At 41.8% G+C, this 14,338-nt stretch overlaps 1 protein-coding gene across 1 annotated transcript in view; it reads right to left on the reverse strand.

Annotated features, from left to right (window-relative positions):
- Positions 1-14,338, reverse strand: part of C1QL3 (complement C1q like 3) — a 71,416-nt gene that overhangs the window by 36,272 nt on the left and 20,806 nt on the right. The window lies entirely within an intron of this gene.

Here is a 14,338-nt window from a genome sequence, read left to right on the forward strand (position 1 = left end):
TGGTTAGGCACACATTTAACCCTTTGATCACCCTAGATGTTTAACCCCTTCCTAGCCAGGGTCATTAGTGCAGTGACAGTGTATATTTTTAGCACTGGTCGCTGTATTGGTGTCACTGGTTTCCGTAAAGTGTCCAAAGTGTCAGTTAGTGTCAGATTGCCCACCATACTATCGCAGCCCCTGATGATCAGTGCCCTGATTATATGTGTAGATATCTCCTGTGAGGAGATGCCATTGATCGTCTCTCCTCACCACACACTCTGTCAGTGTGAGGAGAGGAGCACCAATTACCAGCATCTCCGTGTTTACATGTGGCCAGCTGTGATTGGACACAGCCAATCACATGGTTAAAAAGCCACGGGCGCGGATCTTTACAGAGATCAGGGTTGCGCCGTGTCCTAGCAACATGGCACAGACGTGATCACCATGCTGCACGCCCCTGCGGGCACACAAGAGCACCCTTTCTGGGTGGCAACTAGTTAATAACAGTGTTACTAAACCCAGGATCCTGCATTCATTATATCTGGTCTCCCGCAGTACACAGAACAATACCCTTTTTCATCAGCCATATGTAGAAGACATGTGACTTATATCAGTGTCTGGTTAAAGCTTATAGGAGGAGTTTTTTGACTCACCTAGGAGACTGCAAGGCTCCTGACCCTCTGTCTTACAGTGCTGACCACATGCATCCTCCCAAGAAAAAAAAACCTCTCTAGCAATACACACCAAACTGAGCATGTGCAGCCTGACTCCATAGACTCTGTGTTATCAGGAAATTATCGGGGGCAGTGAAAGAAGGGGAGGATCAGAAAAGACAGGAGCAAACAGCCTTTTTATCCAATGTGGGGGATTATCTACGTAGGTTCCACAGTGAGTATATAACAAATATGCGTTACTGCATATACAGACTGATATTACTGTTGTGGGTTAGTAGAGGAACTGCAGTCTGCTCAAATAATTTGTAATAAAAAAATCTTTGCCATTCTGAAGCTTCCCTCCAACCACTTTGCATATTATTTTATATATACTGTGATTCTGTACTTGCCAAATATGCTGCAGAAATCTCCATCCTCTGAGTCTGGCTGCAGCCATTTTAACTGTGGGCAGCTGAAGCTGCTGCCTGTTCACTTCCTGGATTTACACAGACACCCAGAGGCACACCTGCAGCCCCGCAGCTCTCATTGGCCCTCTTATGGCTCATCCCCCCTCCCTTCCTGGCAAACTCTCACAAGAGCGAGAGAGAGCAAGCTGTGCATGATGTGATAAGCCTAGGCTAATGACCAGACAAGATACAGGAAGTGGGCTGTATAAGGTATTTACTGGCAGAAAAAAAAAATGTTTTACTATCCAAAGTTAAAACAACAAGGGCAGAAGATTTAATAGATGGAAAGATGAAACAATTACTGAAGGTCTGCTTTAAGTTAGCCAATAAAGGGTATTGCTTAAACTCTTAACTGTCTGATATACCTGCCAAAATTTTCACAGGCACTGCCAATTCCGCCTAAATATTTTTTCATTAAGGCCATACTCCATTCAAAACTTTCTTTTTTTCAGTTTTCAAATGAGTCAGAACTCTACCCCCCAACTTTGCAACTTGATAGAGAGGGACACCTTTGGACGGAGAGGACATGTGGTGTGCTGAAACGCACCACACTGTAAATGTATATGGATACATTGACTGTGGCTTAAAGTGATTCTAAAGGAAAAAAAAAACCAAGCATTTTATAATTACCTGCTCTGTGCAATGGTTTCAGAAATTAATATTTGAGCTTCCTTTGCAGGTCCGTTGCACAGCATTGCAAAACGTGACGCGTTGCGTCATTCAGGCATGAGTACAGCCTAATTAGTTGCATGGAATCAACTTTGGATGAGAAAATAAACACTTTGGTCAGGACTATGTCATATACAACATAACAAATAAGAGTGCAGGGGCCAGGTCTATGTAACTTACTATATAGGATATAGAATATAGCATGGCAGGGCAATGTACAAGTTACTGTAGAGAGTGCAGCATTAACCACTTCAACCCCCGGAAGGATTTACCCCCTTCCCGACTAAGCCCTTTTTTGCGATATGGCACTGCGTCACTTTAACTGACAATTGAGCGGTCGTGCGACATTTTACCCAAACAAAATTGACATCCATTTTTTCCCACAAATAGAGCTTTCTTTTGGTGGTATTTGATCACCTCTGGTTTTTATTTTTTTGCTCTATAAACATAAAAAAAAGCATATTTTTAACTTTTTGCTATAATGTGGGAAAAAGGGGAATAGGGGTCTCAAGGCTCCCCCCCTTTTCCTCGTGGGATCAAAGCAGCAGGAGTTTCAATTTTCCCCTCAGGTCTCTCGTGGCCTGGGGGAGCTTTGTGACTGCAGAAAAGGGGACCCTTGAAAATAAATGGACGGTTCTGGAATCCCTGGAGGTCCCTATATAAAGGGGGAGCGGATAGGGTCAGATGCCAGTCACTGGTGGAAAGTATAGCTGCAGGAGCTCAGGAAAAAGAGCTCCCCTCTGAGCCCGAGGCATTAAACCTCCTAAGGCGGCATGAAGACTCTGCTTCGGCAGCTTCTGTAGCAGGCCAAGGCTGAAGGCGGCGAAGGCTGGATCCGAAGATGCCTCTCCTTATGTACGGGTGAAGAGGCTCCAGAGGATGGCGGCGGGGGTCCCTTTGCAGATGAAGTGGCGGCCGAAGAAGGCAAAGTAGATATAGGTAATGTGGCAGAGTCCCTCCGAGAAGAAGATGGAGAGATGCTGGAGTTCCTGGTTCTGGGTCAACATGACTGAACTGCTGGTGGAGGACCGAAGAATGGAGAGCCAGAAGAGGCCGTACAGTCCACCGGCTCCCTCCAAAAGATGGGGAGGGAGTAAACATGTGGTTGCCTCCACCCGCAAGAAAAGAGTCTGTGACGTCAGCTGAAAAGTGGCAGAGCCTGATCAGAACCGGCCCTGCCCGGCGAAAACGGATTGGCCATTCCTTGTCAAGGTAGCCTGAAAGGCCAGTGCACGCCTAGGGTAGCCGTGGGTTCTAACCCAGGCTTGGGCACAGCAGCAAAGTCAACATACTCCATCTCAGCTGATTCGGAGCAGGGTCCTACAGTATCCACTGTGGAGAATTTGTAGACATTTTATCATTACTCCCTTCGCAAAAAGAATACTATTCTAGGTTGGATAAGGATAAATTTGAAGATGATAAAAAAAAGGCCAGTTGCTAGGACATTTAATAATTGGCTCCAAGCATTCTCTACTTATGCAAGCATTATGTGTGAAAGAGCATAGCTCGGGCCTTTTTCAGCACATAGATGTAATTTTGGAGGCCTATAGAAATTTTGGAGATTTATTGTGATATTTCTACAATTAATCTTTAGGGGAAAAAACGGCATGCATCCTAATATTCAGTGGGGTAATAAGGATATAGGGCTGTGGTTAAATGTGTTTGTCCCCCAGAAAACTCGGATGCCTTGCCTAAACAACACGTTGCCTTCTACTTCGGTAGTTTCTTATAAGAAAGGCATTTGCATTTCTTTTAACAACACATAGTGCAAATGGCCGAATTCTTGTAGATTTCGACATGAGTGCGCCTTTTGTTGGGTCCTCATCCGGTTAGTAAATGTTTTAAAAAATCTTCAATAAATATACATCAGCTGGGTAAGGATTCCTTTCTTAAAAGCAACCACCCCAGAGATTCTGGCAAGCATGGAGCCCTGGTTGTGTCTGTATCCAGACCAAATGACTGCCCAATTAATCACTGAATATTTTCAATGGGGTTTTAAATTACCTAAATTTAGTGGTTCCGGCTGTACATTCAAAAAAAATGTAAAATCGGTTGATGAGTTGTCAGTAATTGTTAAGGACAAAATTGGTAAAGAGCTTCAGGAGGGTAGGATATCTGGACCTTTTGATGTCCCTCCATTTGATCATTTTTGGTTATCTCCACTGGGCATTGTTCCTAAAAAAGATTCTGGGAGATACAGACTTATTCATCATTTATGATACCTTCCTGATCATTCTCTTAATGATCAGAATGGAGATGATTTATGTTCAGTCTCTTATACATCATTTGAGGAATCCATTATTAAATTGCAGAAGCTTGGACGTGCAGCTTTGATTGCAAAAGCTGATATAAAGTCAGCCTTTAGGCTCCTTCCCATTCACCTGGATAGCTTTAGCTCCCTAGGTTTTCAGTTTGAGGGTCAATATTTTTTCTGTTTTAATTTTGAGAGCTTTTCATCCTTTATTGAATGGGTGGTAGCTACAGAAACACATACAGACAATATCTTATTTTACCTGGATGTTTTTTTATTTTTAGGTCCAGCAGATTCGGTTAATTGTGCATCATTATTAAATACCTTTTTTGACACATGCCACAATTTTGGCACCCCTTTGAAGCACGACAAAACAGTTTATCCTACTACATGCCTAGAATTTTTAGGTATAACTATAGATACCATAGCTATGGAATTTCAGCTTCCTCCAGAAAAGATTAATAAGATCTGCATGTTAATATCTAGCATTCTTCACTCCAAGAAAGTGTATCTGAAAATTATGCAGAACTTATTAGGTCTCCTAACATTTGCAAGTAGGGTACTTCCAATGGGTCGTATATTTTCTAGAAGGCTTTATCTGGCTATTTCGGGTTTTAAAAATCCTTACTCACATATAAGGGTGTCGCAAGACATGAAGGAAAATGTATTAAGCTGGCAAAAACTTTTGTTGGATTTTAATGGTAGCTCGGTTTGGCAAGATGATTTTAGATCAGGATTTTCAGTTATTTAGAGATTCCGCAGGATCTTTGGGTTTTGCCACAATTTGGCAAACTTACTGGTGTGCAGAACAATGGCCATTAGGATTGGAAATTAAAAAGATTACTTAAAAATATTGTTTTATTGTAATATTGTATTATAATTGTAGCTATTGAGATTAGGGGAGTTCACTTTAGGAATAAAAGACTTTTATGTAGTACAGATAATAAAGGCGTTCTATATGCCATTAATTGTCTTTCTTCAAAGTCTGGATCGGTCATAATTTTATTACATTATTTAGTCTATAAATGCCTGACTATAAATCTGTGGATAAAAGCAAAATATGTTCCTGGTAAAGAAAATGGGATAGCTGATGCTCTTTCTTCCGGAAGCAGACGTGAGAGAAACTTCATGCCCCCAGCAGCTTTGGAAAATAGTTAAGTCACGGACAACATTATCAATTCTTTTGGCGCCTTCTACGTGGTCTTATTATACTACTGCATGGTAGCTATGACTGTCTTTTCTTAATTCTCAAAACCAGAATTTTCTGAACATTTAGTTTTATCTTTCTTAAATAATTTTATGTCTAAAAGATATCCTTGGTCTCACACAAACAAAATCTTATCAGGAGTATCATTTTTTTCCTAAAATGCATTCTTTGCCATCCTGTTTTAGCGTCTTCTCTGTGCATCAGGCACTAAAGGGTTATAAGAAATCACATTATTCTTTGGAAAAAAGAAGACCCATTACTTCAGGAATTTTGATGGAGTTATGCAAAATCTCCGGTATGGTCTGTTTCTCTCCTTATGAGGCATGCTTATTTAGAGCTGCATTTTCTATTTGTTTCTTTGCTGCTCTGAGGGTTTCCGAGCTAGTCCCAAATAATCCTAGAAGCAAGAAGGGCCTTAGAATTAATGACATCATAGCTAACCCCAAAAATGTTAAGATGTTTATTAGTCAGTCTAAAACTGATTAGCTGGGCAAACGCTCTTGGATCACGTTGGCAGCATGCTCTGATTTTCTTATTGAATTCTCAATATTAGACCATCTGAAGGGGAATTTTTGCTATTACTTCAGAATGGTTTTCCCCTGCCTTTCAGTTTCAGGCTGTTCTTCGTAAAGCTTTGTGCCTCCTCAATTTAGGTGATGTAAATATATCATCCCATTCTTTTCATATTGGAGCTGCCACAGAGGAGGCTAGAATCGGTTTGTATTCTAGTATTATTAAGCAAGTAGGAAGGTGGAAATCTGAAGCTTTTAAGTTAGATGTGAGATCTAACAATATTTTTTAATTACTTAGGTGGGCAGCGAATAGTATGGATAATTGGACATTCATTTGTCTTCTGGGCACACAGAAGAGCATCATCCCGGATTTATATGGAGTCTTTGGATCTGGATCCTAGCCTTTTTTCAGTGTGTTGGCATGGTAAAAGAGGTATGAACTTCTGACTGAGCAGGGTGCTATGGCGTATGGTCATCCTCTCCCGGATATTTTAATCATTCATTTGGGGGAAAATTTTATAGGTAACCAAAAACCTTTGAATTTAATCTTTCAAATTAAACATTACATTCGGTTTATCAAGGCAATATATCCAGGTTCGGTCATTATTTTCTCCTAAATCAATCCTAGATACAAGTGGCTGAGCTCTGTAGTTTTTCGCCCTTTTGAAAAAATAAGAAAATGTATAAATAGAGTTGTTGAAAAGTTTATGGCGCTTGGCAGACATGGGAGTAAGTCACACATGTGTAAGTCACAAGTAAGTCTCAAGTCTCAACCTTCAAGTCTCAAGCAAGTCCCAAGTTACTGTGGCGAAAAGCAAGCAAGTCATGTCGAGTCCCTGCTAGAAGTCAAGCAAGTCAAGTCAAGTCATTTATTTTGGTCAAGTCACAAAACAAATCAAAATACTGATCTACCCCATTTCCACCTTTAAATGAGTTAAAAGTCAGTGTTCAGGAAAGGTTTCCTTTTATTTTCAACATTAACAAAACTGCTTTGTGATTTTTTTTTGGCATATTAAAGAAACACTTTGAATGCCCAAACAGCAGACAAGGAGCAGAACACTCAGCTATTAAATGGCCAACAAGCCAGAAACAATGTAGTCCTTGCTGAGGGGGAAAATAACTAAGTTCAAACTTTGAACTTCAAACTAATAACAAAGTATTTTAACATCTAAATCAGCGGACACAATGCCAACATCTGGACACTTGAATGGTGATAAGAATAGCCACTTAAAATGCCAGATATGGGGATATGCAATGGATCAGTTTTAGGCTTTTAATATACTTTGTAAATAGCACCCTATACATTTATAGTCAGTGGTAGTTGTATCCTCGGCATTATGCCCTGATAAAATAACATTTCATTACAGTGCAGGTCAGTGTGATAATCACCATGAATGCATCAGCTAGCACTTACGTACACGTTTCATATAAAAACACGGACAATTCTGAGTGAGATTCTTTTTGAACCAAATGATTGTGCATTGTACTACAGCAGAATTAATAAACATACTATATAAAAATATACTATGCATATACAATATACTAAACCTAGTATTGACAAGATATCTTCTCTATTAAAGAAGAGGATATGTAGAGGTGGTTGTTAATATAAAAATAGCAGGGATGAGGAACAAGGAAATTACTTCTCACTAGTATATATATTACTTATTTATATATTAAATTACTTCTCACTAGTTTTATATATATATATATATATATATATATATATATATATATATATATTAAATTATATATTAAATTACTATATATATATATATATATATATATATATATATATATAATTATATATTAAATTACTATATATATATATATATATATATATATATATATATATATATATATATATATATAGTAATTTAATATATAATTATATATATATATATATATATATATATATATATATATATGTATATATATATATATACCTATACATTAAATTACTTTATATTAAATTATACAGTATATTATATTATAAACTTTATGGTCAGGCAGCCATGTGCCTGATCGGCGGCGTCCCGGCGGGCAGCGGCCATTCCAGTATTCAAAAGCCGTGCCTCCTCCTCGTCTGTAATAGGCGGAACACTCAATTTCCCAGCATTCAGTGTCCCACCTATAATGGACATCCGCTCATCCTCATAACACAGGCGAAGATGAGAGGATGTCCGTGATAGGCTGAACACTGCCTGCTGTAAAGTTGAGTGTTTCGCCTATCACAGACGAAGAGGCATGGCTTTTGAACACTGCAATGTCCTCCGTCTGTCTGCATGACACGCTGATCAGGTAGGCAGACGGCAGCTTGCGGTTAGTGTGTTAGTGGTGGTTACAGTTAGAGGTAGTGTTAGTTAGTGGTGGTAGTGTTATGGTGCCAACTTGCCAAGTCATTGCAAGTCATATAGCCCAAGTCAAAGTCAAGTCGCAAGTCAGTAGTGACAAGTCAAAGTCAAGTCGAGTCATTTATTGAATTCAGTCAAGCAAGTCGCAAGTCCTCAAACAGGTGACTCAAGTCTGACTTAAGTCAAGTCATGTGACTCAAGTCCCCCACCTCTGGCGCTTGGTTATGGTTTCTCATATCGTCATTTAGAATTGGAAGATGGCATCCCAGGCCTTTATCAGAAGGATGGAATTCACTTGTCCGATATTGGTTTGGATATAATGAACAATAATCTCCAGACATGTATCGAGCAGGCTGCGGTTTGGGTGTTGCCAGGGGGGCTTGCAGCCCTCCTGTCTATGTGGGTACAATTTAATAAATACTGATTTGTAATACAGCTTGAGCTGTAATAGCTGAGCTAAGTAAATGGTTATTGTATATTTAAGTTGGTTTAACTATCTGTGGTGATTTTATGTGAATTGTTTTACAATTATATTAAAACCAATAATAAAGGCTGTGGCCAATTTTTGTTCCAAAAGATCGTTAGTGGTCTATTTATTTACCATGTCTGGTGATTGGTTGACATATTTGCTGCTTGTGATCCCATGTGGGAAAAAGGGGAATAGGGGTTTCAAGGCCCCCTTTTCCTCATGGGATCACAGCAGCAGGAGTTTCAAGTCTCCCCCTCGGGTCAGGGGCTTGTGGCCTTGGGGGAGACTTGTGACTGAATAGGGGAGCCTTGAAAATAAATGGAAAGTTCTGGAACCCCTGCAGGTCCCTATATAAAGGGGGTACAGATAGGGTCAGATGCCAGTTGCTGGTGGATGGTATAGCTACAGGAGCTCCCCATCCCCCCCTCCCTTGTCGTGCCCTTTATAGTATGGTGGGTCACCTTTCTTAGGAAAAGAGGACAGTTTAATAAATACTGATGTGGTTTTGTAATACAGCTTGAGCTGTAATAGCTGAGCTGAGTAAATGGTTATTGTATATTTAAGTATTGTTTTACAATTATATTAAAACCAATAATAAAGGCTGTGGCCAATTTTTGTTCCAAAACATCATGAGTTGTCTATTTATTTAACAAGTCTGGTGATTGTTTGATATATTTGCTGCTTGTGATCCCACACATATACCCCAAAAATATATAAAAAAACTAATTTCTTCCTCAGTTTAGGCCAATATGTATTCTTCTACATATTTTTGGTAAGAAAAAAATCGCAATAAGCGTATATTGATTAGTTTGTGCAAAAGTTATTGTATCTAAAAAATAGGGGATAGAATATGGCGTTTTTATTCTTTTTTTTATTAGTAACTGCTACATTGCGGCTGACGGATCGAACACTTTTAACACTATTTTGGGACCATTGGCATTTATACAGCGATCAGTGCTATAAAAATGCATTGATTACTGTGTAAATGTCACTGACAGGGAAGATGTTAAACACTAGGGGGCGATCAAGGGGTTAAGTGTGTTCCCTCAGTGTGTTCTAACTGTAGGGGGAGGGGCTCACGGGAATATGACAAAGATCACTGCTCTCAATCACTGGGAGCAGTAGATCCCTGTCATGTTGCTAGGCAGAACAGTGAAATGCCTTGTTTACATAAGCATCTCCCTGTTCTGCCTCTCTGTGCCACGATCGCGGGCGTCCGGCGGACACCGATGATGGAGTGACGTACAGATATGTCGTTTTGTGCACCCGTGCCATTTTGGCGACGTATATCACTGTGAGGCGCTGGGCAAGTGGTTAAAGAGGAACTGCAGTCTGCTCACACAATTTGTAATAAAAACATCTTTGTCATTCTGAAGCTTCCCTTCAACCACTTTGCATATTATTTTATATATACTGCGATTCTGTACTTGCCAAATATGCTACAGAAATCTCCCTCCACTGAGTCTGGCTGCAACCATTGTAACTGTGGGCAGCTGAAGCTGCTGCCCGTTCATTTCCTGGAATTACGCAGCCTGGAGCTCTCATTGGCTCTATTATGACTCATCCCCCCTCTTTCCTGACAAACTCTCACGGGGAGTGAGAGAGAGAGAGCTGTGCATGATGTCATAAGCCTAGACTTTTTTCCAGACAAGATACAGGAAGTGAGCTGTATTTACGGTATTTACTGGCAGAAAAAAAAATGTTTTACTATTCAAAGTTAAAACAACAAGGGCAGAAGAATTAATAGATGAAAAGTTGAAAAAATTACTGAAGTTCTGCTTAAAGGAGCGTGTCTCATAGGGTCCCTTACATTGGGGAGGAACAGCAGTGCCTATTGGGGGGTTGAGATGCAGTAGTGCCCAGTGGGGGGAGGTAGAGGGAAACTGCACTCAGCAAGGAGGGGGGGGATAAGAGGAGCAGTAGCACCCAGGGGGTGGGAGAAGTAGCAGCACCCAGTGGGTGGGAGGAGCAGTAGCACCCAGGGGGTGGGAGAGCAGTAGCACCCAGTGGGTGGGAGGAGCAGTATCCCCATGGGGTGGGAGGAGCAGTAGAACCCAGTGGGTGGGAGGAGCAGTAGCACCCAGGGGGTGGAAGGAGCAGTATCCCCAGAGGGTGGGAGGAGCAGTAGCACCCAAGGGGGTGGGAGGAGCAGTATCCCAAGGGGGTGGGAGGAGCAGTAGCACCCAGGGGGTGGGAGGAGCAGTAGCACCCAGTGGGTGGGAGAAGTAATATCCCCAGGGGGTGGGAGGAGGGGTAGCACCCAGAGGGTGGGAGGAGCAGTAGCACCCAGTGGGTGGGAGGAGCAGTAGCACCCAGGGGGTGGGAGGAGCAGTATCCCCAGGGGGTGGGAGGAGCAGTATCCCCAGGGGGTGGGAGGAGCAGTATCCCCCCGTGGGTGGGAGAAGAAATATCCCCAGGGGGTGGGAGGAGGGTAGCACCCAGGGGGTGGGAGGAGCAGTAGCCCCCAGGAGGTGGGAGAAACAGTAGCATCCTGTCACAGGTAGGGGGAACAATAGTGCCCAGGCGGGGGTGAAAGAAACCATAGTGCCCAGTCAGGGGTGGTAGGAACAATGGTATGTGGTGCCCAGTGGGTGTAAACACTGGTATCAGTGGACAAGTACACTTACCTTGCATATTATTGTGTCCCCCATTGCTCTCCCTCTCTATCCCCCTATCCTGATGAAGGGACTATGAAGGTGGAATGATGCAGGAGATCACGCCACCAGACAAAGTCTGCATAGGGTTGGGTGTTGGGACAAGCACTCTAGCACTCGTCTCCAGGACACATCCCACATCTGTGGGACACCAGGATTGTATTAAACATTCCGTCTAACGGAATTGGGGGTATGAGAATGTCTGTTAATTTGTAATGCTGTTTGCATCCTCAATGGGTTCCTCTCCACTCACTTCCTGTCCTGGTGACACGATGAAAAGTTGAAGATGTCACTAGGACAGGAAGACACAAAGTGCTATAAAAACCTGACAGCTGTTTTAACCCCTTCCCTCTTTACTAAATAAATACTGCTACTGTACTTTTGCATCTGTCCACAGCAGAGAGATATCGCATCACTTCCTGTCCTTTTGACATACAGCCACTGGGACAGGAAGTGACAACAAATCTCCCAGGGATACAGAAAGCAATTAAAACCTGACAAAGTTTCTAACCCTTCCTCACACATTACAAAAGCAAAAAAAAGGGTTTTGGCTAGAGTTGGGCTGTGAAGACTTCTGAGGGTCAGGAGTCACCATGAATGGATCATCGGAGGTTGGAATACTCATACTAGTAGGTAAGAAAAGAAAGTGAGCAACTGAAATCCAGCGGAGTCTTCTATACTCTCACATGCCGCGTACACACGACCGTTCTTTCTGGCAGACTAGGTCCGACGGTCTTCCCAACGGACTTTCCGAGCGAACGGACTTGCCCACACACAAATGGACTAAGACCGTTTTTTTTTTTAAACATGATGACGTAAGACGGGTCTAAAAAAGGAAGTTCAATAGCCAGTAGCCAATAGTTGCCCTTGCATCGTATTTGGTCCGTCGGACCAGCATACAGATGTACGGTTTTCCCAATAGGAATTGAGTCCATCGGACAGACTTGAAACATGTTCTATTTCTAGGTCCGTTGGATTTTTTATGTGAAAAACGATCGGATTAGCCCACACACGATCAGATTGTCTGATGGACTGATTCCGTCAGGCCTAGTCTGCCGGAAAGTCCGGTCGTGTGTACCCGGCAACAGTATTAACCACCTTGCCACTAGAGCAATTTTTTTTTATCTGTTACATACATATAAATATCAGTTTTTTTGCCCATAAAATTACTAAAAACTCCCAAAATAGTAAAGGGTGGACTTATAAAAGGCGAATAGACTGTGCACTTTGCAAGTCCAATTGAGCTCATTCACTTGACATCTGGAAGATTTACCCCCCTTCATGACCAGGCCATCTTTTGCAATACTGCCTTACTTTAACTGACAATAGCACAACCATGCAACGCTGTACCCAAATAAAGTGTCATTTTATTCCCACAAAATTAGCTTTCTTTTGGTGGTATTTGTTCACCACACCACTGTGTTTATTTTTTTTATTTATTTATTTATTTTTTTGTGCTATAAACAAAAAAAAACAATTTTGAAAAAAAGAAAAACTATATTTTTTACTTTCTTCTATTAAACATATCCAATAAAAACATAAAAAATCATATTTCTTCAAAAATGTTGGCCAATATGTATTCTGCTACATATTCTTGGTAAAAAAAAAAATCCCAATAATAGTATATTGATTTGTTTGCGTAAAACTTATAGCATCTGCAAACTATGGGATATATACTGGAATTTTTATTTATTCATTTTTTAGTAATGGCTGTGATCAGTGACTTATGGCTGGACTGCAATATTGCGGCGAACAATCGGATACTAACTGACACTTTTGAGGGGGTCTGTATTTAGTGGAGGGGGGTCTATACTTAGTGGAGGGGGGGTCTATACTTAGTGGAGGGGGGTCTATACTTAGTGGTGGGGGGTCTGTACTGATAAAGGGGGTCTATACTTAGTGGAGGGAGTCTATACTTAGTGGTGGGGGGTCTGTACTGATGGAGGGGGGTCTATACTTAGTGGAGGGGGTCTATACATAGTGGAGGAGGGTCTGTACTTAGTGGAGGGGGGTTCTGTACTTAGTGGAGGGGGGTCTGTACTTAGAGGAGGGGGGTCTTTATTTAGTGGAGGGGGGTCTGTACTGATGGAGGGGGGTAGTTTGTCCTGAAGGGGGGGTCTGTACTGATGGATGGGGGGTCTATACTTAGTAGAGGGGTTCTGTACTGAGGAGCAACTATAGTTGGTGGTGTGGGGGGGGGGGGGGGGAGTGGTGACACCATGTTTTACCACACCGGGTGAGATCAATCCTAGTGACTGACAACACTGCTCAAATTTGTGATGCAATCTCAGTTTACATACACATGTGCATCCTGTGCGTGTTTGCGTTTGTAGGTGTGTGCCGGGCAATGGGGGTTAATACTTTTTATTTAAATTTATTTATTTATTTAACTCTATTGATATCACAAGGGGTTAACAAACAATTTCATTCTCATTCACTGCAGAGGAGATTGAGAAAAGAATGGTTCTCTGTCCCATTTGTGGACTGGGAACCATTGGGGGGGGGGGGGGGGGGGGTTGTTAATTTCTTTAAACAGTATCAGCAATCAGCAGTCCTCACTACCCAATTAAGCCCTGTGAATGCCACAATGTCATGGTGCAATTTCATGCTTTGCACATGGCTGCAGTGCGACCCCATAGACTTGCATTGGTCGTTTTTGTGGCGGTAATGCCTGCTAAATGCAACAAGCTGTTATATTTTTTGCCGTGGAAACGAAGCACAGCACTACAGCGGTGGCATGTGTACAGATGGGGGGTGGAAAAAGTGGTGCCTAACCCAATGGTTTTACCATCCCCTAGCTGCATGAGTGAGTGAAGCATTACAGAATAGCCTTGTGTCTCTAACAGGATAGATATTGTGATTTAGTACTGAAATATTGTTCTAATTACTCCTGTAGTGCCCGGGGAATCTTCCTGATATCTGCAATTTGTTTTGTTCAGTACCTTTGTTTCAAGGTAAGCATGCATTATTGAAAACTGTGATTAAAGCTGAACTCCAAGCAAACAACTAAATGTACAGATGAAATACATATACAAGAGCTATTTGCATTTTTGTCCATCCAGTTCTGAGATTTACACAGCGTTCCCCGCAGCACGGCGGTGTCCAGGAAGGGAGGGGGTC

Source organism: Lithobates pipiens, unplaced genomic scaffold (assembly GCF_037356315.1).
Source record: "Lithobates pipiens isolate NorthernLeopardFrog02 unplaced genomic scaffold, aLitPip1_a1.2 Scaffold_19, whole genome shotgun sequence".
NCBI lineage: Eukaryota > Metazoa > Chordata > Amphibia > Anura > Ranidae > Lithobates > Lithobates pipiens.